Source organism: Tamandua tetradactyla, chromosome 2 (genome assembly GCF_023851605.1).
Source record: "Tamandua tetradactyla isolate mTamTet1 chromosome 2, mTamTet1.pri, whole genome shotgun sequence".
NCBI lineage: Eukaryota > Metazoa > Chordata > Mammalia > Pilosa > Myrmecophagidae > Tamandua > Tamandua tetradactyla.
The window spans coordinates 159,371,868-159,399,664 of record NC_135328.1 but is presented as its reverse complement, the minus strand read 5'-3'; the positions used below and the strand labels follow the sequence as shown (position 1 = coordinate 159,399,664).

The 27,797-nt window shown below is 39.3% G+C and overlaps 1 long non-coding RNA gene across 2 annotated transcripts; it reads right to left on the bottom strand.

The window, feature by feature from the left end:
• Window positions 1-27,797, bottom strand: LOC143662858 (uncharacterized). Of its 2 annotated transcripts, none has more exons than XR_013165630.1 (4): window positions 27,711-27,797; window positions 13,193-13,405; window positions 12,051-12,325; window positions 1-128 (listed from the first exon to the last, which is right to left on the bottom strand). It is a non-coding gene; the product is annotated as an uncharacterized LOC143662858 (long non-coding RNA). The 2 variants fall into 2 exon arrangements; XR_013165635.1 differs by lacking the exon at window positions 27,711-27,797 and adding an exon at window positions 14,736-14,829.

The following is a 27,797-nucleotide window of genomic DNA, read 5'->3' as shown; positions in this document are numbered from 1 at the left end:
TTCTAGAAACCATGCTGAGAATTCTCTTTTCTTCCTTTTCTTGCCCTCAATAAGTATTTGTTGATTTGACTTGAGAGAACTCTAGAAGAATATGTGACAATTGTTCCTCCTTGCAATGGTGATTTCTCCTGAGAAAAATAGAAGATGAAGACAGGTGAAGTGTATAATCTTCCAAAATGAGTTAGACTGGTAGGGTAAGGAGCTAAAATTGAAAAGATTGTTCTGGATAGCCTTCATTCCCCCATATAGTCACCAAACATTTATAAGGCCCATGGAGGGGCAGAGGGAGGGTGGGCTAGGTGCTATTGCTTCTGCCAGCTGCCATCACTCAAACTTTGAAGGCACTGGGGAACACCTCTGCGGTGCCTAACTGAATATCTTATCCTCACATATAACATTGGCTGAGCACCAACTACCTGCCCAGAATTCTCCTAGTTGTTTTGCCTATATTGTTTTGAGTCAGTCCTCACCACACACCTATGAGGTAAGCATTAGTTCCCCTACTTTCCACGTAAAGGGACCAAGACTTAGGAAAGATTGCACACTGCCCAAGGATATGCACACACCTTGGATGAGGTACTCAAACTCCAGAGTCCATTCCCCTTAGTTATTAGACCAAATTTGCCTTAAAAGAATTGATTCTTTTAGTACATTCTAAGGGAAAATGGGCAGAATTTTTATTTCTGATAATCCAGCCTTCTTTTGTGACTATTGAGGTGCACCTACTATTACCCTGCTGACTATTTTATATGAATGATAATTAGGAATAATGACCAGGTCAGAGGTGGGAAAGCATGATTCTGGGCAGAGCAGCCCTTCATGCAAACACAGCGGATGGGAGTTTCTTAAGGGGAGCCAGTTCCTGGAAGCTGAATAGAACACTCAATAAATGCAGCTGGCCATCTCACCTCTGCAGATATCACATTTTGCACACAATCTCCCCACATATGCACACCTAGGATCACATGCACACCTAGTGGAGGAGAATACTTCCTTCCCCAGGATGGTCCCATCTGCCTCCCTCTAAACCCAAATATTCTTTTAACCCCCACCCCCCCATAGGTACATGACATTTGGTCTTTCTCATGAAGTGCTTTAGCAGCTGACTTTGAAAAATCCTCTCAAATGTTGAAAAAATAAACATTGTCAGCTGCATAATTGGTTTTTACCCATTCATTTAAGTGTCAAAATCATTATAAATTGTTTTGTCACATATCGTTTTAAGAAAAATAGCAACTACAATACCCCACTTATTTTTGCAAGCATGCGAAAAGCGACCTATTGACAGGTGCTAAGGTCGGGAGTCCCTCCGAATGTATAGTGGGGGATTCCTTGAACACTTTTAATACGTTGTTCAATGCTGAGTTCCAAATGTATACAGTAGTGTTGGTGAAACTATCTAAGCAAAAAAAAAAGTGTGAATATAATTTTTCAATTGAAAAATGAAGAGGTACCAAAGCCTAATACAGGAGTGCAGAAACTCAAATATCTTCAGACCAAACAAGTCACCTAAATGTGAGATAGTGAGGATAAAATAAGTACAATTGGTAATGGAGAAGCCAGTGATGAACTGGAGAGTGATATCTACTCACCACTAAACGAGAGCAGTGGTACCAACACAACCATACTAACCAAATAAAAGTTTCCTACTATCTTGGGCCAGAAGCTATTGAGCATACATCATGGATGGGAAGATAGAATGGGATTCCAGCATCAAAATGTTTCATTCCACATCAGGGAAGAAACTTATAGGCAAATACCCCTTGGAGAGGATCACATGCACCTAAACCATGTAAATGGTGCTGAGGCTTAAACCATTCACATCTGATCTTTCTCTCCTGGCAGGTTATTTTGTGTAAGAAGGGAGGCAGCGGACCACGTGGTATCTAAAATAGGAAAAGAGGCCATAGAGTAGGGAAAGCAATTAGAAAAGGGAAGCTGGGAAATATTGTGCGATGCAGAAAGGATACAGAAAAGGGAGCCTGGTGATTGCAGAGACGTGCCCTACCAAGCCACACCTACCTACCCCAATTCCCTCCACTCTGGCCCCAGATTGCTCAAAGTATCCTTGGCATCTCTAGGTTCTGATGGACTGTGAGTTCTGGAAAAGGATTCTTCTCCAGCACACAGGCTGGTACTCATACCAAATTTCTCCTCCTAGCAACTCTACCCTTCCTGGCAGGTCCAGTACAAATGAAGCCTTCTCTGTGACAGCTCAGGTTCTTTTAGAAATGAGTCATATCTTCCCTGGGCTCCACAACCTTTTGCTCATAGTACCGCAATACTGATTACATTGTGCTGGAGTTTCTCTGTTTACTCTCTGGCCCCACTAGATTTGCGTGCTCCTGAAGAATGGTCCGTGACATGCCTTCATGTCTTCATGTCTGTCTAGCCCATGACAGACACCCAAAAAGATGGTCGTGTGCAGGTTAGCAGAAGTAGAGCATGAAGATGTGGGGGCAGGAGGAACTAATCAGCCTTGTGCAACTCTGCTTCCCCCAAGGATATGAACTTTTAGGGTCACAGGAGATCATTGAGAAAACTGCTGCCTGTCATGTATTTATGGAGATATTTTTTTACCACTGTGTGTTGGCTGCTTACCTTATGCAGGCTCTGAGTGCAGAAGCATTTGACACCCATGTGAACTCATCCTCAAAATATCCCTGTGAAAGCAGTACCAGCACCCCCATTCCACAGATAAGGAAATCAAGTCCAGTAAAGGCAAAGGGGCTAGAAAATAGCTCAAGAAACTCTGAAGCTGTGATTCTCATTCCTACATTGCAAAACCAATATGTCCAGTACTCATTCTCTCAGCTGGACTCAAAAAAAAAAAAGACTGGTGCTTCATTAAGGGCAAAGTTTCATCCCGTTTCACAGAAGAGATGATTAGAGCCCAAGAGGCTAAAATTCACCCAAAGTCAAAAATCATCACAAAGTCAGGGTCTTAATCTACGGTCTCCAGTGATATTTCTAATAAATGTCCATGGCATTTAATTATAGAGTATGGCTTTGTTTAATAAAAATCAAACACTTTTTTTCCTCTAAATACAGGAGATTTTCATTTTTTTTCTTTCAGATTGTGTGTTTTCATTTTTCTACAGTGAATATGCATTTATTTAATAAAAAATTATATTGAACGAAATCCTCATTGAAAATGTTAGTGATCTCAAAAATGTCAACACTGCACAGTTGCAAACATGTACAGACATCATGAGAGCTGGAGCTTTGAGGGTGTGCTTTTATTTTCCCAAAGTCAAAATATGCTCCCCTTCTTCATTAAATTCTGCATGTGCCTGCTGTTTTTAAGATGTCCCTTCCATTTCAGTAATGACTCATGTAGTTCTTCCCATTTCCCAGAGCAGCACAGCAGTCACAAGCACAGATTTCAGATTCTGTGTGAATCTTGGGGAATCTTGGCTCTGTCTCAGACAAGCTGTATGACCATGGACAGTGTCTAAAAACATTTTGAATCTGTTTTCTCATCTTAAAATTGGAAGTATAATAACCATAGCTCTGTTGTCAGGATAATGAAACAATGCATATTGTACAACCCAGAAGATTGGGAAGCACTCATGATACCTTCCTCTTACTTACTCCCCGTATCTAATACAAGATAAATCCTGTCAAATGTACCTCCTAAAATAATTCCTAAACCCATCTACTTTTCTCCATCTCTCCCACCATGCCCAGTCCAAATGACCAACTTTCCCACGTGGTCTCACTACATCCATCTTTACCTCTGAAAACTATTTTGCACACTTGAGACTAGATGATCTTTCAAATACAGGTCATTTCAATGGGCTACTCTTTGGCATGAGTTCTGTCGTTTTCAATGGGTTGCCCTTGATCTTAATGTGGCCTGCCTGGTGTTGCCTCTCCAGACCTGCCTTGAACTATATTTCTCCTCCCTGAACATATTCAGGCCAGTTAGCCTTCTTTTAGTTCTGCAAAACCCTCAAAAATCTCAAGTCCTACATGTGTCCTTCTCTTTCCCTTGAAGAACATTGCTCTCTTGTCATAGTTAACACTTCCACGCACTGACGTTCTCAGCACAAATATGACTTTCGCAGGTAGCCTTCCCTGTCCTTTGTCCTCTGATCTCTCTGACTACATCAGAGGACCCTATTAATGGACTTTCAGAGCATTCCAGAATTTTCCTGCCTGGCAATTAGCATTGCTTCTATTTATACACTTATATGATTATTTGTTTACTTTCTGTCACAACCACCACCACCCAAAGACTCCAAACTCCATGAAAGACACTGTCTATTTTGCTCACATGTGATTTCTTGTGCCTGGCATAGTGCCTGGCACAGAATACGTGGTAAATAAATACATATTGATCCAATGAACAAATGGGTGCTATAGTGTCTGTCTTAGTGAATGTTGAATTACTGCTAATTATTATTACATCATAATTAGCATTTTCCACATACAGAAAGGTATTTATAAGTGAGTAAAGTTCCCTTGTATGTCCTTTAAAAAAAAAAAAAACTCATTTCTCCCTTTTTAAAAAGAGAGAGAGAGAGAGAGACAATTAGAGACTAAAATTAAGAGCTGGCAGCCCCAACCTGGGTTTGGGTCCTGATTCTGCCATGTACTGAGAGTATGTCTTGTCCAAATGATTTGACATCATTGAGCATTGAGTGTTAAGTGAGATAATGTCATTAACTTGGTTAGCATGGTGCTTGGCACACAGAAAACATTTAGTGTGTGTTTTACTATTATGGTCATGTTTATAAATAGTCCCAAATCTTCCCCTAATAATCTACATGGTCTTTAAAAGGCCCCTTAACCTCTCTGCTTGTCATTTTCATCATCTTTAAAATAATAGTCAGCTCCCTCATATGGCTAGCTATATAGTTTTGAGAATCAAATAAATCAGCAGGTGGGAAAGTCTCCCTGAAAATTGCAAAGTGCAGTATGAAAGTCAAGGACCACTATTGACTTCCCTAAGAAAAACAGCTCCAATTAAACACACACAACAAATAATTCTCAGGGCCTTTCTTTATCTTTCGTTCAACGATAGACCATATGGAGTGAATGAAAGTATGGTTCAAAGCACCCGGTCCACAATGACTTCAAGTGTTTGATAATTGAAGGGAAGTGCAAGAGTGCAGTAGCAGGTGTAGGGGCAGCAGAGGCTAGGGGGTGATAGACTGATAGAGAAAGTGTCATGAAAAACATACTTTCTAGGTTTAGACTCCCTGTATCAAATCCCTTCCCCACCAGTGGCCTCAGGCAGTGGCTTGATCTCCTCATCTGTAAAATGGGACAAATGACAGTAACCGCCTCTTGAAGTGCTGCGAAGATTAAATTTCGTAATGTGTCTAACTCAAGAACGGTGTTTAACATCTATTAATATAAGAAAGTCATTATTAAGGTTGTAATTATTTTTTGCTGGTGGTGTTGCTACCATCGTTTTTGTTATGTTAGCTAATGCTTTTTACAAGATCAATATTCAGGCATCTAGGAAGATAGCAAGCTGGTTAAAGACTACCTAAAAACTCTAAGATGGTATATATAGAGTTTAGTGCAAAAAGAATTGCTTCCTTTATGTGTTAGATTAACCTGCTCTATCAACTCGGCTTAGGAACCACAAGGGCCATGTGGCTAACAATGCCTTCCCAGAAACAGAGGGAATTTATGAAAGGCCATCCAACTAAGGATAGCCTTATCCCATGCCGTGAAATTTTGTGATAAAATTTCATTCACATAAATGTGATCCCTTTTCTAGATGCATATTCCATTTCATAAGGTAATTACCCGGTGGGAGAGGCCTGTGGAAGAATTCATGCTGAATTACAAATATAGTTTCTACATTTGGAATTGTCTCATGTTCAATTCAGCTCAACAACCTTCGTTCAACATGTTTCTTGAAACATTAGCAATGTTGTTCATTTAAGAGATAGAACTACGACGTGTACAACTAACTTGAGTTTTCTTTATTACTTCAGACAACAGTGAAAACCAATAATAATAACAATATCTCTCTTTCAATAAAACTACATGAGGAAACTATAATAGGAGTGCTTTCAATAATAAAAATGATGACAATAATAGTACGTATTTAGCACATCCATGGGCCAAGTCCTCTACTGACAACTTTACTTGCTGTATATCATTTTACTCTCACACTGTCCCTACGACATGCTTCCATTTTACAGATTAGAAACTGTGATGATAAGTAACTTGCCTAACCTTGATTCAAAAAATTAGCAAGTGATTGATCTGAGATTTGATCCCTGGTCTAAAACTCGTGCTCTAAATCACCTGGCTATATTGCCTAATTTAATGTTGATATAGTAATGCTTTGTATTTAAAATTTGTATCAATTATTAATGTTATTAATATTTTCCAAGTGGAGTATAATAACCACAAATTTGTACTTGAGAGCCAGGGCACAAGGTTATAGTACTAAACACCCTCTGGGAAACTGAAATGATCTAGTCACCCTCTCTGTGCTGAGTCAATGAAATGAATGGGAGATCTGATTTAAAGCAACTTTTAACTAGGAGTCCCCATTACAGCCCTTTCCATTGTCCCAGTACTTAAGATGCCAAAGATAAGACTTCTTAAAAATATTGACAAATCATTCTAAACATTGACTTGTTCTACTAACTGCCAGTCTGTGATATTGAATAGAAACATACAATTAATTCCCCATGTCTGTTATGCTCCAAAAATTGAATTTAATTTAATAGATGTAAAGATCTCCTGTTATGGCTACACTTCTTTCTACTAAGTCAAAACACAAATTCTATAACACACAAAGGAAGAGTCATTCCGCCTTTGGCACTAGTATTTCTACATTCATTCAAATAATGTAAATCCCACAAAGTAACTGAGTAAGGGTGTGAGATGCTGGTGGTAACCCATGGCATCCTCTGAAGTGTGGCCCCACTAGTAAAATACAGGGGGTGGGAGAAGAAATGGAGAGAGACCTAGTCTCCCTATATGCTGCAAATTATAGTTTTTCATGCATTCTATCTCTTCTGAATATTAAGGAGGCAGGTATTAGGATTAGAAAAAATCCTTATCACCGATCAGCAGAAAACCAGAAAGACCATAAAACACTGAAAATCAAGACAGGACAGCAATTTGATATAGATTATATATCAGATTATAGATCTGAGAAAAGGATCCCACAGGAAACCACCTGAGAAGCAAGTGAGGACAGAAGCAACCCACATACCCTATCTACAAGCAAAAACCAGAGCTAAATAATTCTCCCTTCATTTGAAAATAGAGAAAAGAAAGAGCATACAAAAAATAGAAAGTATCTGATGCTGCTGAACAAAAGTAAAGGGCAACTCAGAGGGAAAAAAATCTGAAAATCATAAAGTAAAGAAACAATAAGAAAAAGATAGACAATTCATGTTCTTTAAAAAACAGGGCAAAAATCCATTGGAAGTAAAAATAGATAAGATGAAATGATAATTAGAGGATAAATTTTTAAATGACATAATGTAGAAATTCAAGAAAACTAATAATGCATTAGCAGAACTAAAACTGCTACAGAACAGAACCCACACTGTGGAAACTGATCCAGGAGTTTGGATGTCATACTTTCAATAATTCTCCCAGACACAAAGCATAAAATCATACAAGAAATGAAGAAACTATCCCAGAAAGTGAAGATATACCCAAGGATTACAAAGACTTTTCCAAAGAAAATCAGAGCAATTGAACAGGAAGCAATAACAAAAGACACAACCAAAAACAACAACAACAACAACTTCTTGAACTAGAAGAAAAATAGAGTGTGTACTAGATATTAAAAGACAAAGTCAAGTTTACTATATACCAGGCAAAAATCATTGAGAACCACATCTAGACTCAGCCAGCTTTCCTGGCAGAGGAAAAAAAGATTATCTACATAATTGGGTGGGAGAGGGAGTAAAATCTGCTAAATACCATGTCTTGAATAGAGGGATTCTAAAATTCCATTTAATTGTTGACTCTGATAATTAGAAAAATATAGATCAAAGACTGTCTTTGGGGAACTTTAAGTTAAGCACTAATAGAATTTAAAAGAGAGGTACACCGTCCTAATTACTAAGGAAGTTTAAAAAGTACATACAGCATCCCACATATTCAAACTCCAAGCAAAAGAAATAACAGAACATCTAAAAGAAAATAAAACATACAACAGAATGACAGATGTTAGCAAAACAACCTGTATGACAATAAACCTAAATGATTTAAAGCCCTCTTTTAGGAAACCAAGATTCTCAAACAGAAGTTAAAAACGGATCCAAATATTTGCTGCCTCTAAGAGACATGCCTAAAACAAAAGAGTTCAATTAAACATAAAAGGAAGGGCAACAAGTTATTAAATAGAATGAAATGAAAAACAGGAATGGCAATATTAATTCCTGGCAAAGCATGTTTCAAGGCAAAAGCAATTAAATAGGAAAAATAGATTATTTATATTATTTACGTTGATAAACTACAGAGTGTCATAATGAAGTCACAGTACCAATTAATCCCTTTCTGCATCAATTAACTTAATATCAAAATATTTAAAGCAAAAGCTGTTAGAAAAGCAGGAAGAAACTGACAAGACCACAATTTGTGTGTGTAATGTTAAAACAGATTTGTCCACTTTTGATAGTTCAATTAGACAAGCCACAAATAATGACGTGGAGAGTTTGAATAATATAATTAATTATAAAACTACTAAACAATTGTTGATATCTATAAACAGAGAATATGTCAACTTTACAAGCATCCATTGAGCATCTACAAAAATGTAGTCTGCCATGCAGACACATGGACAAAAAGTACACACACAAAAAACAGTAGATTCCAGCGGTAGAAGTTGTACAGTCTTGCTTGTCTGGCCACATGCAAGAAAACAATTACAAGGAATAGCCAGCACCATACTTAATGACAAAGCAAAGGAGCACCCACATTAAAATCAGCAACAATGTCAGGGTACCCACAATTACCATTATTATTTAACAGTTCCCTGGAAGTTTGGGCCAACTTAAGAGATATTAAACACAAGGTGTTCACAGTATTAGAGGGGTACAGAAATACAAGGCATAATTCTTGAAGGGAATCAAAAGTACCGCTATTTTTAATGACCTGATTAAATACTTGGAAAATCCAAATGAACCAAATGAAATGCTGTCAAAATTAATAAGATAGATATTAAAGTGATGCCTAATCACGCCAAACAGTGAGAGTTAAAAGGCATAATGGGGAAATGATTCCATTCACAATAATAAAACAAAAAAACAAAAAAAAACAAAATCATGAAATCCCTATAAATAATCCCAAGAAGATATGTGTGCAACCTCAATGAATAAACTGTAAATCATTACTGAAAACATTTCAATAAGCAGGGATATATGCCTCATGTTCTAAATATTGTAAAGACAACAGACTTCCCCCAAATTCATTTATAGGTTCAATGTCATTCATGTCAAAATCCTAATGTATTGACATATTTGTTTTATTATTTGGTTGGGGCTTACTGGCATTTAAATAATAGAGAATAAACTTTTTTGCAAAATTCTCTATAATATAGGAGATGATGAGTGCAATCCTCTCATTAGAGTGAAGTATCATTACACCAAGTTTCAAGGATAACGTTGTCAGTCAGTCAAATGCATTGGGTTTCTAATATGGAAGACACTTGTTCACTGAAAATGGGACCCCTGAGAGGTACAAGAAAAGATCAAGGCTTCAGAGAGAAGCCAAGTTCAGCAGGGAGGTGCACTCAGCTAACATTCCAACAGCCCACTGTGTTCTTGGTTCTTTGATTATGCCATACTCTGGAAACTTATGATATAAATTTCATTTTCCTCGTTTTGTGGAGGGCTTATTGAGACTCGAAGTGATTTAGCAACTTCTCTGGTGTACATAGATAACAAACAGAGGCATAGATGGGTTTCTCTCAAACTAGAGAACTTGCAGCATGATAATTCAGCAGACGCTGCCCACTTTAAGGAACCCTGTGTAGACGGCATGTGCAGCAGCACTTCCTCACTGGAAGTGAGGTTTATGCTACAATGTTGGACTTTACACACTACCTTACTGAGAGTCACATACTTCACAATAAATGTATCCTTGGTAGAGTCAAGGTTGGGGTCAGGATTAAGGTTAGGGCTGGGGTTAGAGCTAGGGTTCTAATTAGGGGGGAGTTAGCATTAGGGTAAGAATTGCAGCTAGGATTGGGTTAGGCTAGAATTGGGATTAGAATTAGGTTCAAATTTAGGTTTAGGTACAAGTAGTATAAAGGTAAGTGTAGAGATGTGGTTCTCATTTTAAACAATCACTCTGGCAACTGGGATGGGAGGAACAGAGATTGGAGGCACAGAGGCCAGTTGGACATGTCACATCCCCTTTCTGACCTCATGTTTTACTGTTTTATTTCTTACTCACCTCTCTACAGCCTACTGGTCTTCTTGCTGTCCTACCATCAAGACAAATATGCACTTGCCTCAGGCCCTCTTCTTGGAATGTTTTCCCAGATATCCACAGAGTTTGTTCCCTTAATTCCTTGAAAGGTTTGCTCAAATATCATCTTATAAGTGCTTTCCATGACCACTGACTACCCTAGCTAAATTAGCTACCCCACACACAAACACATATTTCTTATTCTCCTTACCCAGTTTTCTTTCTCTCTCCCTTGCATTCATTGCCATTTCTTTGGTATCTGTCTATCCCTAGTTAAATATAAGCTTATGAAGACAGGAACATTGTCTCCTTCACTGCTATATATCCTATACCTACAAAAGTATCTGGCACATAGTGGATGTTTAATAAATATTTATACATTATTTGAATTTTTCAAATATTTTTTGAAAGACTGTGATATGCCAGTTCCCTTCTAGTGGGAGACACTGACAAAAGAACAACTTATTTACCATACAATATGATAACTGCAGAATAGAGATTTGTCCAGAGAGCTAAAAAAGAGACCAAAACCCTGGACTGGGAACCATCAGAAGACACTCCAAGAAGAGTGGGATCTGAACTGAGTCTAAAAGACCAAATGGGAATTCATGAGGTAGACGTGAGAACATCTCAGAAAAGTAAACAGAACCTATAAAAGCATTGAAATGAAAAAGCAGTAGAATATTGACACCAAAGCAAGCAACCAATGTGATTGGAGCAAGAGTCCAAGAGCATGACAGGAGATGAGCTGACCAGGTAGGCAGGACATACAACATTTTACAGAAATACTCTTCCTCTTTTTTCCAATTAGCACTTAATTAATGGTAGTTTCATTGTAAATTTCAGTGCTCCACCCACTTCTGCTACTCAAAACCTTTAAGTCAACTAGTCAATTATCAAATCTCTAAGGAGGTGCATTTGCATTTCTTTGTGAGTGAACATCCTTCCCCACTCACACTTTTCAAATAGAACTGTATTTGCTTTGAAAGTTCAACTCTTAAAATATCAACTTCTCTGTCTGGTCTGGTGTGGAAAGGGTTAATTCTATGGCACGTTAATATTTTGTATACACCTTTTGCCTTACCTGGACCAAATTGCTCCCTTAGATTGATTTTCTGGTCAATGCTTACAAAATGTCTCAATTATTATTTTCAGAGATTAAGATCAGTAGTTTCAAGAAGTTAAAGTACACCTACATGATTTACTTTCTAGTTAGTTGAGAGTTAATCCAAACACCACTTTGGTTTCCACTCTCGAAGTTAAGATTCCTTGCAAGATTTAATTGCATTGTTTTCTGCCTCAGCTAGGCCATTATGTGGAAACTTTAGTGCCTGTTCTGAGCATCATTATGACTATACATGACTTTATACTTAGTAACTAGGAAGTTAACATTCATTGAGCACTGTACAATGTGCTGGCAGCAGCCTGACATTTTCAAGCACGTGGATCTGTATGCCTTCGAACGTAGACATCGTTCTCCCCACTTTGCAGACTAAAGAACTGAGGCTCAGAGTGTTAAGTAAAGTGCCCCATGTTAAAATTAATCTAAGGTGGTCCCAAATCCCATGGTCTTTCATTTTTATGTAAACTGGGGACAGATCCCCTAAAAGTGATTCTAGGTCGGGGTGGTATCAGCATACCTGAGAGTTGAGGATTTCCCTTGCCCAGAGATTCTGATATGCCATTTGCAACAGGAAGCAAGCAGGTAACTTCCAAAATGTCTTCCAAGTTAATTTTGATATGGTAAATAACATTTTTGAGAAAAATTCTACTTTCAAGTTGTGTCCTTATGATTGCCTTTTATCCTATTACAAGAATTCGAAAGCGAGAGGAAAAAATGTATATTTCCACTTTCTTTAGTTCAGAATAACCAAGGTGCTTTGCTTTATTTCGGTTTTGAATGTATTAACAGGTCCTGTGGATTAAATTGGGTCTGCAGTGAGTTAATTCGGAATAAGATTCATAAATATGAATTTAAGCTTAAAACCATATCTATATAAGCTTATTACAAGATTTGTAATCTCATCTGCTCAGGTTGCTGATCAAACTCCTCTCTAACTCCACTATGCTCTACTTCATATAGAGGTGAGCTGAGCGGCTATTCATTTATCCATTCATTCATTCATTCATTCATTCATTCATGTATTGAGTGCTTAGAATGGGCTTTGAAGTAAGTGAGGGCTACAAATCTTGTTGTCCTGTTTGAAAGCTTTCTGTTCTCTCACTCCGCCATTGTCCATGGGGCCTGAGAGTTGTGGTCCTGGATCTAGATTCAGCCTGGTTGAAGTCGCCTATATTCTCCCTCCTGAAAATGACGGCAATTACTCTATTCTAATGCTTCCTTGCCCGGTTTTTTCCCTTGAGTCCATGGCAGTGAAAACTAAAGTAATCTGCCATCTTAACTTGTGCATTATTTTCTCAATCATAGATAGGTGGGTAGGTGGCCACCTACACTATGTAATTCAAAGCGCAGGCTGCAGTTCTTTCTATAACAAGCTTACACCTGGCTGAAATCCTGCCTGTGGACACAGCATGTCCCTTACCTTAAAGTGAATTAGTTTACTGGATCATCACACTCCTTTCTTGGGTCCTGTCCAGTCCCAGGCTATCTAAAGCACATGTGAATGTTTGGGGAGGTCCACCCTCTATCCACCCATCATGAAAAGGGAGAACAGATTAAAAGAAAGGGAAAGAAACAATCACAAAACAGAGGCATAAGACTCCACAGACAGCTATCACTCACTTCATTTTTTCAAAGTCCCACCTACTGATTTTATCTCACCTCTAAAACACTTTTGCAGAATATTTGTTCTTATTTCCAGTCCGTGATAAATGTGCATAGTGACCAAGAAGCAGTTTTCAAATCCGGGGAATGCTAATTCTGGTGATTTTTATATTTTGCTTAATCTTCACTTGAAATGTTCCTCCTAGGCCTTCTCTCTGACTCTTTAAGGTGGCATTTATTGGATAAGCCATAACAAGAGTTGCTTTCTCCCTGTGGAGATGAAATTAATACAGATCACATAAATACCCAGTCCAGTGTGAGTATTTCATGTCACCAGCAACCATTTCCAAACAACATAATAATGTGGCATAATCATCTTCTATAAGTTTTCTAAACTTATTTCAAGAATAATTTCGGTAATTTTAGGAGGATCATTCTTTGCATGCAAATACACCATTTAAGAACTCTACATGACTAGAGATAGTGCTGGCCCCTGTCATGTTGTCAGGTTTCCCGAAAGTATATTCTGCAGAACACTAATTACTAATTACCTGGAGAAAAATAAAAGCTTCTGTGGTTAAATAGATTAAGAATATGCTGGGCCAACCAGAGTTAAACTGACTTATTGACTGCAGAAACTCTTGTTATCTTTAATAACTTATTGTACTTTGTGATACTGCAAGAAGTATTTTTAATAAGCAATGTTTCTCAATTTTGCTCTGTGACCTCGAGCAAGTTACTCTCTGAGCCTCAGTTTCATCACCTCCAAAATTAGGAAGTTAGACTAGGTCATTTCAGTGGTAGCTTTCATCCCTAAGAAGCTATTGTGATTTTTCAATAAAACAAAGGATTTTCCTGAAAATATTACCTATCTACTTTCACCATTAGCTAATAAAAATCCTACCCAGCTTTCCTGTGTTACTATGGTACATCAGGACACCATGGAAGCTGTCTACTGGGGCAGCTTCAGAGAGAAACTTTATAATCATTTGCAACCAAAGGAGAAGGAAAAAAAGAGGGACTATTTGGGAATATTATTGTGATAAATAAATTGCCCCCACCTCCATCCTTACCACTCTTAGCATTGATCTTTATCTGAAATTACAAACATTTGCTATGACAATTTGCTTCTACCCAGAACATCTGGTATCTGGCCAGAAACTGTAAACTGATTCTACCCACTCTAGTGTCTGACTTGGGAAAGGGGACAGGGGTATGGAGAGAGCAGAGGTGCTGTGTCTGCAGATACAGACGCTGTTGAGACATTTAAAATGCATGCTCCCCTAATAGGAAACAGCAGACGGTGATAGAGAGAAAAGGAATGGGACAAGCAGCTCTCTGTGAACAGAGGGGGCGGGGAGTCCTGGGGACGGGGCAGGAGGTATATGAGGTGGGGAGCCCAGATACCCAAGGTGCTGAACATAGCAGAGAGGCTGGAAGGATGCAACAGGAGTGGGATTACCTGATAAACTAGTCATAGAAAACCATGTGATAAGGAAGTCTGGCCTCCAGTAGCTAGTCCAGAAGGCAGACAAAGGAAGGAATCACCAGACATGGGCAACAAAATGGGACAGAAGTTCACCAACCAGAGAGAGCTCACCTTGGTGGTAGAACGGGTTGGGAGGCAGTGTGGAAGGCTCAGATGGGTGCTCCGTCACCCTGCCAGCCTTCAGTCTGAGATGTGCATCTTTCATTCAAGGGAAACCACTGAGGCACTCAGCCCACCAAGCTAGTGACTGGCTGGCTAAAATATATTTAACTGTATAGGTGAACAGATTCTCCAGAAGGAATTTGGCAGGAAAAATTGCAGTTTATGTCAAGGTTTTGTTATAGAAAAAAAGTCAGAAGGCATTCCAGACCCCACTGTAAATCATTATAGACCTTGTACAATGAACTGAAAGTTTTCTGAACATTCATTGAGTCAATCAATGAGCATTTAGAGAAACCCGTTATGATCCAAGTCTTGGTAAGGAAACCAGACATTGGAGATTCAATGGAGAACAAGCTACGGGCCCTGCCTCAGGAACTTTTAGCATTTTTCATGGGTAGACTGAACAAAATTTCTGCTTTGCCTGAGGATTAGTGGCAACAGTGGATATAGAGAAATGGTCTAAAATATTGAGAACAATACAAAAGAAATTATCAATACCATTATCCATATAATTTATTTTAAGTCCTGATACTTTTAATTTGAAGTAACAAAATTCAGTTCTGCACCTTTACCCTTCATCTTTATAAAGTTTGTCAGATTTCTAAACAAGCATATCAAGTATTCCTTAGCATGAAACCAATTAGTCCACAAAAAGTCTTTGGCATCTGATTTGGACAGTCTTTCTTAAATTGAGATCGAGTTAATGCCCACAGCCTTTATTGTAACTAGAGAAGTGCTAGCCTAAAGGGGATGTCCTTTAAGTCAGTCTAGAGAGGAAGGTACTGCTTTGTCTGGTAGAGAAATCAAGTTAAAAACCAAAGGCAATGGTGTAAGGGAACCAGATCTTAAATCCTGAGATTTCATGCTTGGCATCCTCAGTCCCACTCAAATTCAAAAGGTGCTCAGAGCAGAGATTGGGAACTCTTGGCCCTGTCTGCCAGATGGTGGGACTCACCAAGAGGCTCCGGAAACACCACACCCTTGGGACTGTGCACCTGCCATCCACTTCCCATTCCATGGGCGCCAGCCAAAAGGCAGTCGACACCCTCACCAAGCATGCTTTCACTACGATGGTGGGTGCTGGGAATGTTTTAAAGTGTCTTGAGATTATGCCTGCCCCAACCTTACAATCCTAATTACGCACTGCCAGCCCGCTGACCACTGACTTTGAGGATAGTTTTGAATCAGAACTTTGCTTCTTCCCCAGAATTTCCATCACTCCCCACTACCTCTCTTAAATGAGCAGGAGGTTTCTCTTGAGTTCCTCCTCTAGCTGCTAACAGCAGGCCTTCCCCCCGTGTCACATCTCACGATGGTCCATTATCCCAGGATGTAATCATGTTTTCCTCAGGGTGATAGAACGAGTTAACTTTTCCTGAGTACATATTGATGAGAGAAAGAGGAGGCTTGTTCAATGTCCAGGAAAACTAACCCCAATTTAAAAAGTTACCCCCAATAATCCATTGGTGGTTCAATGTGTTTTCAGACAGCCAAGCATAGTTTCATTTATTCATTCATTCAATGAATATACTTTAAGTGTGTAGTGTGTACTTGTGACTGGCACTGTCCTAGTTACTGAGAAGACAAAGACAATTATGATGTACTCCCTTAGCCCTTTGGAGATCTGATAAAATTTGGGTCAGATGAAATCAATCCAGAGAAACAAGAGCAGCCTGGGACTGCTGTGCATTGTGCATAATCCCTGATACAGCAGTTCTTCATGAAGAAATGACTTTACATGTAAGTCTTTCATTTGCTACCTCATTCTCTTCCTATTTTAATTAGGCCACAGTTGTCCATGTAAATAGCATGTTATCCTTGGGCAGTCTAAGCAGTGGTTAAGAGCGTGGACTCTGGAAACAAACACATTCATTGCCCAAAAGCATTTCTATGTGACCATAGTAGCTTTGCTTAAATTCTCTTAGCCTCAGTTTTCTCATAATTTCTCAAGGGTGTGAGTTTATTAGCTGCTTAGCCCTGTGTCTGATGCATAATAAACAAAAATGTTAGCTATTATTATCACTATAAGATAAATTCTTCCTCTTGTTCCTTCAAATTTTTTGACAGGGGAGGGGAGTGGGACTCCAATTCATGTAATTTTTTTCCCCTCCAAGGCTCTATGAGGTCCTTGCAAAAATGAGAAATCAAGGACTTCCTGAGTCCTCATTAAGTGGTGTGTTTGTGTATTTCACACTCTGCTAGGTCTCATTGGGAATATAACAGTCTGACCCCAGACACATATTTTTATAAATGTGATCTCAGCAAAATAAGTACATCTCCATAACATACCTGGACCTGAAATGGAAGCAATTTTCATTTCTAAAAGCTTATTGTTTCCCAATAATCCATCATGTCAAATTCAGAAAGGGTGTCACTCACACAACACTAGTTGTAACAAATTGAAGCCCTTCTTCAGAGGACGTGAAACATGATTCTTAAGAAAACCCCCAAGCTGGGATGAGTTTCTGACTTTATAATCTCAATGGAGGCCTGGCATGCTCTCTGGACCTCTTGGGTTAAAATTTAGCATCTGAGAACTCAGAAAGTTTTTCCTGGGTGACATTCTGTGTAACACACTTACCTGTACTAGATTTAGAGTTTGGGCTGCTTGGAAAACTGTCCAAGTCGCCTTCCTCTCACACAGTTCAGGAGTTTGGATCCCAGAAGGTGCTATGCAAACATTTCAATTCTAAGCTGCCCAAGCTTTAACTCTCGATTTAAAATGCATCCTATTTAGGAACCCACTTCCCTGGATTGTGAGGGACTTTCATTTGTTAGTGTTCCAAACTTTATCTGAAAGAGGTACACTGAAGAAAGTTTGAGGTCATTATTCTTAGAGTTGACGGGTATATTTGACAGTTTCAGCAGTGAAGGAAAGTAAATGGAAGGGAAGCAAATCCTGTTACAATACCGCCATTGAACAAGACCACATTTAAGTGCTACAATTCACTTGTATTGTCACCAAAAAAAAGGACACCTCCTCCACAGCACCCCCCACCCCAACTCCTGCAGGAGGAGGGGCAGAGCCTTGAGTTCAGTCAACTGGAAGTCGGGAACACGAAGTGTCTCCATTTGTAAAATGGTAATAATAATAGTCACCACCTGCTTCCCAGGGCTGGTGGACGGGTTTGTGTTCGTTTCTGAGAGGGGCTTGAAGTCCTTGAGTGAAAGGTGTGATGCACAGTATTATAATTCCCACCGCAGGGTAACATATGGAGAGGGAAAGAAAGTGTATAGATACGTATGTTTCTGTTTCAACTCCGTGTGCAACGCTGACTTTTATCTTATTTTGCCTTTAAGCTAAACTGCATGGGTCACATTTAGAGCATATGTTGTTATCATTCGCCTTTTTTTAGCTCAAGAAAATTGAGTGAATAACGGGTATTGTTTTCCTATTTGCCATGGTTAGAGTGGTTGTGTGTTTAGAAATCTCTGGCTTGACACACAAAAATAGTGGATGCTCTTATTATCACGCTAAGGATGAGGGCTTCAGTTTCTGCTTCTCTCTGTTCTATCATCCATGGGTATTAGGGATCCAATTTTGAAATGGGCAAAGTAGCATTTTCCAAATGAAAACTTCTTTTCCCCCCTCTTGATAAAACTAGCGGACAATGGACTAGATCACACCATCGGTTACCCATATGCCTCTCACTCACAGCCCCTTAATTGGTCTAATGTGCTTTTCACTTTTTTCTCTTTTCCTATAATGAGCTTTTGTGTCAGTGTGTCTTATATTTTAAATCTTTGCTAAGGAAACTTGCGCCATCAGTATACCAGGGAAGAATCTACACCACGGCGGAAGGCTTTTCTCAATTTGAATTTAATTAGAAACCAGGTGGTACAAACCTAAAAGGTTGATGGTGCTCCTTGGAAGTAAGACGTGAAATGGGTTGAAGTAACACTGTATTAGTCATGAGGCAGAAATGGAGTAATGTTGACATGACTTGAAAGTAGCATTGTTGAGCAAATGAACATGTGAGAAGCACTTGCTAAACTAAATGAGTTTTGCAGTTGTATGCACATTTGTGTAATCCTGTTTATTGATGCCTGAAACAATTTGCAAAATAGAAACAAATCCATGAAGAAGAAATATGTTTGGAATTATTTGTTTATATGACAATTTTTAAAAAAACACACAGGAATCCAACTGCCACATTTCATGCACTAAATATACCATATGTGGAAGCTTCCCCTCAGAAATTCTACAGCAACCTTTCCCGTCTGACAGAACAATGGGGAAAAGGTCTATGTCTTTTGCTTGCTCATTCAGCCGTTTCCAGCATAAGAGTTAGTTATGTAATTTTTTTTTTTAGCCAAACAATATCAGGATATCTGTGATGTTATTGTCTTTTTGTTTAGGAACTGATGGAGAAATACCTACTTTCTCTTAATGCAATTTGAGAGTAATGACTCTGATAGATAAAAACATATTTGTGCATTTTCCTGGAGAAAAAAAATCCATATATCCTAAAGGAAATACTTATATAAGCTTACTAGGGGTCAGCTGCTGTTTTAAGCACTTTACAAATATTGCTTCAATTAGCCCTCGTTACAATGCCTGTGTGACTATTCCCACTTAATGGATGAGGAAATCAAGGCACAGTAACTTGTTCAGCATCGTGAAGTAGTGGAGCCAGGATTCCAAGCCAGCCTGTCTAGGTCCAGCATCTACTTTTGAATCACTATGCCACAGCCTTTCCACATAGCAGAGCCTCCATTTATTATGGATATCATTAGAAGATCTCAGACTCTTGGTAGAATTTGTTATCTAGACACCACATTTTAGTTTTGGAGCTCAGATTCTAGAAACTGCCTGAATTCCTGGCGGCTGTCTCTGCACCCCTGGGTGGCTCCCCTTCGTACCCATTTCTCAGAGCCTCTGGCTTTGCAGGCGAACACTTGTTGCTGTCTGACTCAATTAAGAAGTACTAGTATCCTTCTCCCTACCAGCTGCAATCCCAGACTGGATCACTTCTCCAGATCAGAGGTTAATCAATGGCAAATTCCTCGAGCTTCATCCAGAGTGAAAATAAGGAACAGGTGGCTTTATATGGGAGCCTGAAGTCAGGTGCAGTTCCTCCAGGCCGGTCTGCAGGTATCAGGGTTTTTTTGTTTTGTTCTGTTTTGTTTTTCGTGCCTCAAAGGAACATTGCCTTCAATAGCGAGACAGATCAAAGAAGGGCTATTCAAGAAATGCCTCTGCTGCCGGAAAGCTCCCGGGATCCACATTACCCACCTACACCACAGACTTTTTTCTTTTTTCTAGACAGAAGTAGCATTTGACACTTCATTTGATTAAATTCTGGCTGGGTAAGAACGTTTCCTAGGTGCTCTTTGGTATGTAGCTGTGGTGGGTATGCAATGCTGTCGACTGAGTTCTCTGCCCACTAGACAAGATGGTGAAGAGTTAAGCTCAAAAAGGCAGACCCTGATTTTGAGGTGGTCCTCCTTTGAGCCTTTGGGCTTCTTTACACAAGTCCAGTGTAGAATGTCTTTAGAATGCAGCATAAAAGCGACTTTCCAAAGGTCGCTGATATTTTTCACAAAGAACAAAAAGTGAGCTTGCTAGGACATATTCAAATACAAGCTGTTAGTTTCTCATTAATCTAAGTTGGCCAAACAAAAGCTTTGCTGGTGGAATGAAAGCAGTACTATATAGCAGTTGTTGAGTAAGTTAGCAGTTTCCTTTAAAATGCACATTTCTATTGGTCTCCTTATGGGAAACTTCCCTCAGGAGCAGGTGAGAGTTCAATTTCCGTTTGACTTTTTAAATGCCATATGGTCATTATCTAAACCCTTTTCACTTTCCCTGAATCCCTGCCCCACACCATGGGCTGGGTTATTACCCTTGTGCTTTTATAATTTTTCCATGTTTGATTGCTTATCTTTTCGTACCCTAGATTTAGGGAAATATTGTCACTGTTAAAAGGGAAAAAAATGGAATAACTCAAATTGCTTGGGAACTTATAAGGCAACCAACCCCAACACCAAATGGCCCTCTTCTAATCATAGTTTGTGGTGGAATGAAAGATGCAATTGTCTGGAAAGGATGAATATGGGATCCATGCTGGCTTGAGGGTCAAAGATCATTGCATGCAAAGGTCCCTTTCTCTCTGGCACAGCTTCCTTTGTATAGCATAGTTTGGCAGCTATCTCCTTGCACTTCGGCTACCTGCCAGTGCAGCTGGTACTGTGTCTGGTGCAGACAACAAAGCGTCACTCAGCAACCAGCAGCTCTGCATGGGGCCGCTTTTCTCAGATGACAAAGAAAGATGGGCTATACATTCATCCGACCATCGCTGCACATTAAAAGAACTCTTAACTTGCATTACTGCAAGTCATTGTTAATTATGTAGTAGTCACTGGAGCTGTAGGAGTTTTCAGGGAAGGGTGGTTTGGCTATATGCTGGAAGAAGAAGGATACAGGAGAGGGGGGTAGTTGTTGAGAGAAGGGGTAGCATGGAACAAGGTTTGTGGTAGGAAACAACTCATCAGCCACATAAAACCTGAGTGGCATGAATAGTGGCAGGACTTGGTTCCGATGATCAGCTCCAAAGGTCAGTAATGAGGCTGATGAAGAAGAACTCAATCGGCTGAAAGAATCTCTGATATATGCAGCGTGGAAATTGTCCTGCCCACCCTCCATTCAAAATGCCACATCAGAGGTTTCCAGCATTTTCATTTAAAAATCATTTTAAGCAGTTTATCACTTGGCTATAATACATTTGCTCTGGGCTGAAATCAATAAGTCCTGCAATGCGGAGATAAGGCCTGTTTGAAGGTGGGGAAAAGAAGACCAGAGGTTGTCTATTGTCAAAGAGCCAGAAAATTAAAATCAAAGTGATGTGTTTACCCCACTTGACCATCTGGGGTAGAAATGTGGCTGCATTGAGGTTGCCCATGTTTTTCAAGGGTAGATTCTTTGAGATATTTTTACTGCAAATGTCCAGGTCCTTTCCCTGTTTTGGAGACCAAAGCAGTATATCCTTGTGCCCCCAAGCAAGGGAGAGCCTCTTGACTGTTTCTGTTGAATTCCTTTGTACTGTTTTGAGTCAGCATTTGTTTTCTCTCCTTCTGACGCCTTCTAAGGCAATGACTGAGGTTTTGAGGTCTGGTCATTTATTTGCTTGTCCCTCAACAAAGAATAAAAACACTGCACAGTTTCCAAAAGGGTTGGGCATGGGGGTTTATCCGTCTTCCTGGGCTTATTTAGAGGTTTTTGGCCATTGAAATGAGATGACGCTGCTCTTGAAATGTCTGGCAAGTTTTTCACAATGTGTACCAAATTCTAGCAGGGAGAGGATCCCAATTTGATGTAATTTCATTGCAACAACACAGCAGCACTACTTTTCGCTCCTCCCCATCCCCCATATTTCTCTACACTACCCCCCCACACACTCCCTGCCACCCACACACCCTTCCTGCCAATCCTCTTCAGATTAAAAGAAAATCCAAGGGAAACAGGACACAATGGGGGCAGATGAAAGTCCACAGTCTTTAGTTTCTATCTTTCCTTCTTGTGTCTAATTTTCCGCTTCTTGGTTGTTCTGATCTCAGCTATTTGCAATAGTTATATATAATTTAACATTATACAAAAGTATTGTCATATCAAACATAGTGAAATGGATTCCAAAAACACCATCTGGTATTTGGGAATGCACTGTGAGTTGGGAACGTGAGAAGAGATATTCTTTGCCACTTTGCTTGGGACCCAGCCATTAGCAGTGTAATTGCCAAGAAAAGGTGACAGGCTCCAGGCTTAAAACAAGTGGGTTCCTCCCCCCTTCCCTCGCCTATTAACTCTTGTGAGTCCTAAACCATATTAGAAAACACTCTGAGGACTGAGCAATTTAAAAAAGAAAAGAAAAGAAAAAAAGCAAAACAGAAACACAGTAAAAGCACTGAAGAATCAGATGAAAAAATAGACTAAAATATCCACTGCATTGTCATTGTTGTTTTTATAATGAAAGTGGGATAAGTGAAATTAAAATGAGTTAGATACCGGAGGGTGGGATTCTGGGCATCAGGTTAATTGTGCTTTAAAGTTATGATGGTTTTTGGAGGATTTGCCATGATAAGCGTTTAGCGCAAAGCATGTTTCAAAATCCTCATTAGTTTCCTCTAATCCACCTAAAATTATTAAGACCTAGATTGTGAAGGCTGTCTGTGATGATTCAAAACTATTTAATTTCATGGAAGTTTGCACCTACTTCTCTATATGAAAAAGAGAATATGTTTGAATTGTCTTCTTTATCTCTAATTTCAGGGACTTCCATGTGAGAGAAGCAAAATAATGCAAATTGTATAGTTTTATGGATCTGTATTTGCGTCACCGATTTGAGATGAAAAATTTTTTTTAAAAAAAAACCCTGTATAACAAGGACAAGGAGTTATGCTACTGGAGAGAAATCAGAGAGGACTTCTTAGCAGGAGATAAAAAATAAGGACACAGCAGAAAAAAAGGAAATTTTTTTAAAAACACTTAAACCTCTCATAGCTACATTCTGTCTAGCATTCACAACCTGGGTTTGTATCTGTTTCTAACTACAAAAATAGTTTACAAGGGTCACAGTCATTTTTTTTTCCACCCAGTGTGTCAGAAGTTGGGATATGCGACCCAGAACTGCCATTCCATTACACGGAATAAAATGATATCTGGTGGGTGGATCTAAAGCTTGCCAAAGAAGACACAGTGAAAGCTAACCCTCTCAGTCTAGCTCCTGTTTTTAAATATTTATATCTCTGGCAGACTCTTTTGGGGTAGAGGAAACTGAAAGCTCTTTTGCTATCTGTCTTTTCAACCAGGCACAGAAGAGAGAGTCCCACAACCTGATTTTCCTCGAGTTTGGCATGGGAAAGAACAGGCGATGGCGTTTCTTTGGGGTGGTGAATTTCTCTTTGTGGAAAAACAGCCTGGACCAAAGGTTTTTTACGAGAGCCAACAGACGCTTTCCATACCCACCTGGGGCAGGGCCAATTTCCCATTAGCACTCCGTTACAGCTCCAGCCTGTCTTGCAGTGGGCCAGGGCTGCTGGAGGCAGAGACTGTTCGAAAACCTACCACGGAATCCACCCTGGGTCTGAGGTGGGGAAGTGCTTAGCGTGAGAAATAGGACAATCCGGCTCCCTAGCCTGACCCTATCATTAATTCCCCTTTCTGAGTCTCAGTTTTCCTCTTGTTGCCCCACACCTTGATTTCTCTCTCCAAAGAATTTGTCACCAAGTTAAACAATTCTTCCTTCCCAGGGGACTGCTGTTTCCTTCTCTTCTCCCACTGTATTTCAGGGCCCGGAATACTTCACTAACCTTCCAACATTCTGTAGCAAAGCACAGGTTAAGATCAAGGACTTCACAATCAGATAGACCTGCATTCTAATCATGGCTTTGCCACCCACTAGCGGTGTGAGCGTGGACAAGTTACACAGCCTGTGCCACAAAATAGCAAAGGAGTTTATTTCCAACAGGAACGTTGCATGGGGTGCATGAGACAGTTTGTGAAGCGTCTAAGGGTACCACTGGCCATCTAGTGAGCTCTCGATGGACTAATGTTCTTGTCATCATCATCAATGAATCTCTACTGGTCCAGCCCAGCACCTTTGCTACAACTGTTTGTTGAACCAAGTATTGTCTCAAGTGCTGGGATGCAGAGATAGATAAGACCCAGGACTACCCTCAGGGATTTCTCCTTCAAGAGAGACTGGCTCTACTATAAAATAGCTATAACTTTCTTCTGCTGCTCACATGCCTTTTAACTTCCAGTTTTTATAAGATATTTCTGTGGCATCTTTTGGCAATAACAAGAACCACAAGTGCAATAAGAGCGACCATTTACTGAACCTTGGCCAGGAACCAGGCCCTGGGATAACATCTTTACATCTAGTACCTTGTTTAGTTCTTCAGGTATATGCTATTAACCATGATTATAAATGAAAGGCTGCTTTCGAAAGATACTAAGTAACCTGCACACAATCGCAGAGCTGATGATGTATAAGAATCAATGAAAAGCAGGAATAATTCCCTACCTGCTTTTTTTTTTTTTTTTTTTTGGTTGGAGGGGTGAACTTGATTCAAGATTCTAGGATTCTATTCCAATTCTGGCAGTTAGCTTACACGTTGTTTCAGGAAACAGGCAGAATGAGCCATAGAAGCTATAAAAATTGTTCTTTCACCAAATATTTTTCTAGCATCTACCATATGCTTTGGGTGCTCTGAGAGACAAAAATGATTCAACACAGATTCTTCCCTCAAGTAGAAGACAGTCTAATAGAGCAAAAGTGGCTCATTTGTAAGTAACCATAATACACAGGAAAAGAGTGATATGCTTATTGGAGAGTTTCAGGAAATGGCATTTCTGAACCCCATTACCTTCAGCTAGGAATAGGCCAAAAGAGACTATTAGAATAGGCTTAAAGTACAGGTGACATCCACCGTGCAGCAATGATAAGGAAAGGTGTTCCAGGTGAAGGGAAACATACGAGCAGAGGCCCAAAGGTAGGGACAGGTCAGGTGTCTGCTGATAGGGATTCAAGGGCCCTTACAATAGTCCCAGGAAAAGCAGCTAGGACGAAAACTTGGATAGTATCAGTCAGGACTGCCTGCGAGGAGAGGATAGATGTCAGAGGCAGCTGTACCTTGCCAAATTTTACGCGCAAATTCGTTGCTTAATAAATATTCCTTGATAAGGACAGCATATGCTGTTACCTAATAAATATTCCTGATGAGAAAGACACGTGCTGAGCTGATGAAAAACAATTGAATCACCCAGTGCTCAGTTTTTCTCTTGGCTCCCAAGAAACCGTGCATTCATTCACTCATTCATTTAAGCATTCAAGCAGTTATTAAGCAAATATTCTGCACCAGGCACCATGCTAGGCACTGAGAAAACGAAAATGAATGAGACGCTGCATGTTCCTTTGAAGAGTTCACAATCTAGGTACAGAGGCAAGCGCGTAAACTGATAATTCTACAAGAGTGTGCTCGGTCAGTACATGAGAGAGAAACAAGAGCACTGGGGACTGGAGGGTGGCGTACTTAAACCCGCCAGGGCCACTGAGGGAAAGCATCACAGAAAAGGTAAGGTTAGGGTTGAGGTGAAAGTCATACTTTTGCTTCAAGTAAAAACACTTTGTGAATCTGAAAAGCACGATACAAATGCTACCTGTCATTTTTCGAACCCTTATTCACAACCAGAATTTTGAGGTTAAGTCAGTCCAAGAGAAACAAGGACTTTGTTTTTAGAGCTGGAAGAACACCTTAGAAATTATATGGTCCACTGACTTGCAGCTGTGGTTGAATATATATTGCTGTTTTATTGGTAATACTTTATTTTATAATTTCAAATTTATGGCATTTACTTCTTAAAGTTCAATCACGAAGAGTATTGATTTTATTCTGGTTAACCCCAACATTTGACGTTAGAGTTATGAGTGATATTTGCTAGCCTATCAGTCTCAGTCTTCTTTATTTCGGAATTTTGTTTTGAATGCATGGCCTCACAAAAATTCTGATTGCACTGATAAGTAGTGAAAGCGGTAACATCTGTGGGCTTTTTGTTTGTTTGTTTTTTTGTTAACAGCTTGACTGGCAATCTCATGATGCTCCTCATTTAATCTGGGCCAGAAACTTGAAGGCAGGATAGTGAGACATTTCAAAGTTGTATCAGGAACAGTACTTATGAAGGTTCTTATATTCCTCGATGTAAATATGAAAATCAAACACAAGGAACCAAAAATTCACAGTAACACTGAAGTTGTCTATAATACGATTCGTGGAGATCAGCATGTCATGAGTTCACAAGTTATTGAATAAGATTCTGATAGCCTGATAAAAAAACTGGCCAAGTATCCAACCGGATATTTGCCTGGCATTTACTTGGGATACCTTTGACTCACTAGCACAATTTAAGATTAAAATTCTGAATGTGAAAGACTATTCCAGAGCTACCATTTTCCTGCTCAATGACACATTTCTAAGAAATTCAAATGTATACATGCTGTAGGATTGTTGACCAGTTTTGTTTTATCATTTTCTGTATTAAATTTGATGAAAATTATTTTTTAAATAAAATATAATAGATCCAGAGAATAGCTGAAGTTTTATTTTGAGCTCATACAAAAATTAGTAGCCTAGCAGTTGGTGGCCTCCAAAATAAATATATATTGGAGACTTTAGTATATCCAATCTATTGAAAACTATTTTTAAAAAATGAAAATGTAATCCAACATTGCCACAGCAAGGCACTTCTATAAAAACCACAGTTTGAAAGCCATTCATCAAATCCTAGACTTTCCCAGTGGGTCATATGCAAGATACTTTCAGGTGCTATTCAAAGATTTTTATGTAAATGATCACATATTTAAATGCAAATTAAAATATTGGCTTTTCTATTTGCTGTTGTGAAATCTATTTTATTTTATTCAGAAATGGTTTATGAGATTAAGAAAAGGAATTAATTGAAAGAAAAATGTTAAGTAACTAACAGCACAGGTAAACAGAGACAAAACTGTTGACAATAATAGATAAATGAGTGGAGTTTGGCAAATCTTAATCTAATATAACCCATTTGTCAATCCAAGTGGGGAAATGGAGCACCAAAAAGATATCCTTTGGTGACAGATGAAGACTTGCCCCATGCATCCTCTTTCCCAATCTAGAAGGACCATTTTTGTCCTGCAGCAAGATCAGGATCAGCATCCTCAGCCTCAAGCTCCAATGGCTTTGTCACGTAATGTGTGTGGCACACCAAAAAGACTTATAATTGATCTGAAGATAAACCAAGGAAGTTTGTGAATCCAACTTCTTTAGGACCTGCCTGAGCATATCTGAATATTTTTACTTCCTAAATATGGAAAATATGACTCAAACAGGCCTAAAGTATGAGATTCTATTAGCTCTTATAATTGAAACATCCAAAGATAGTGATACCTTCAGTTATGGCTTGATCCAGCAGCTCACAGTCACCCAGTTTCTGTAGGTTTCTCCATTTTACCTTACTTATAGCAGCTTCATCCT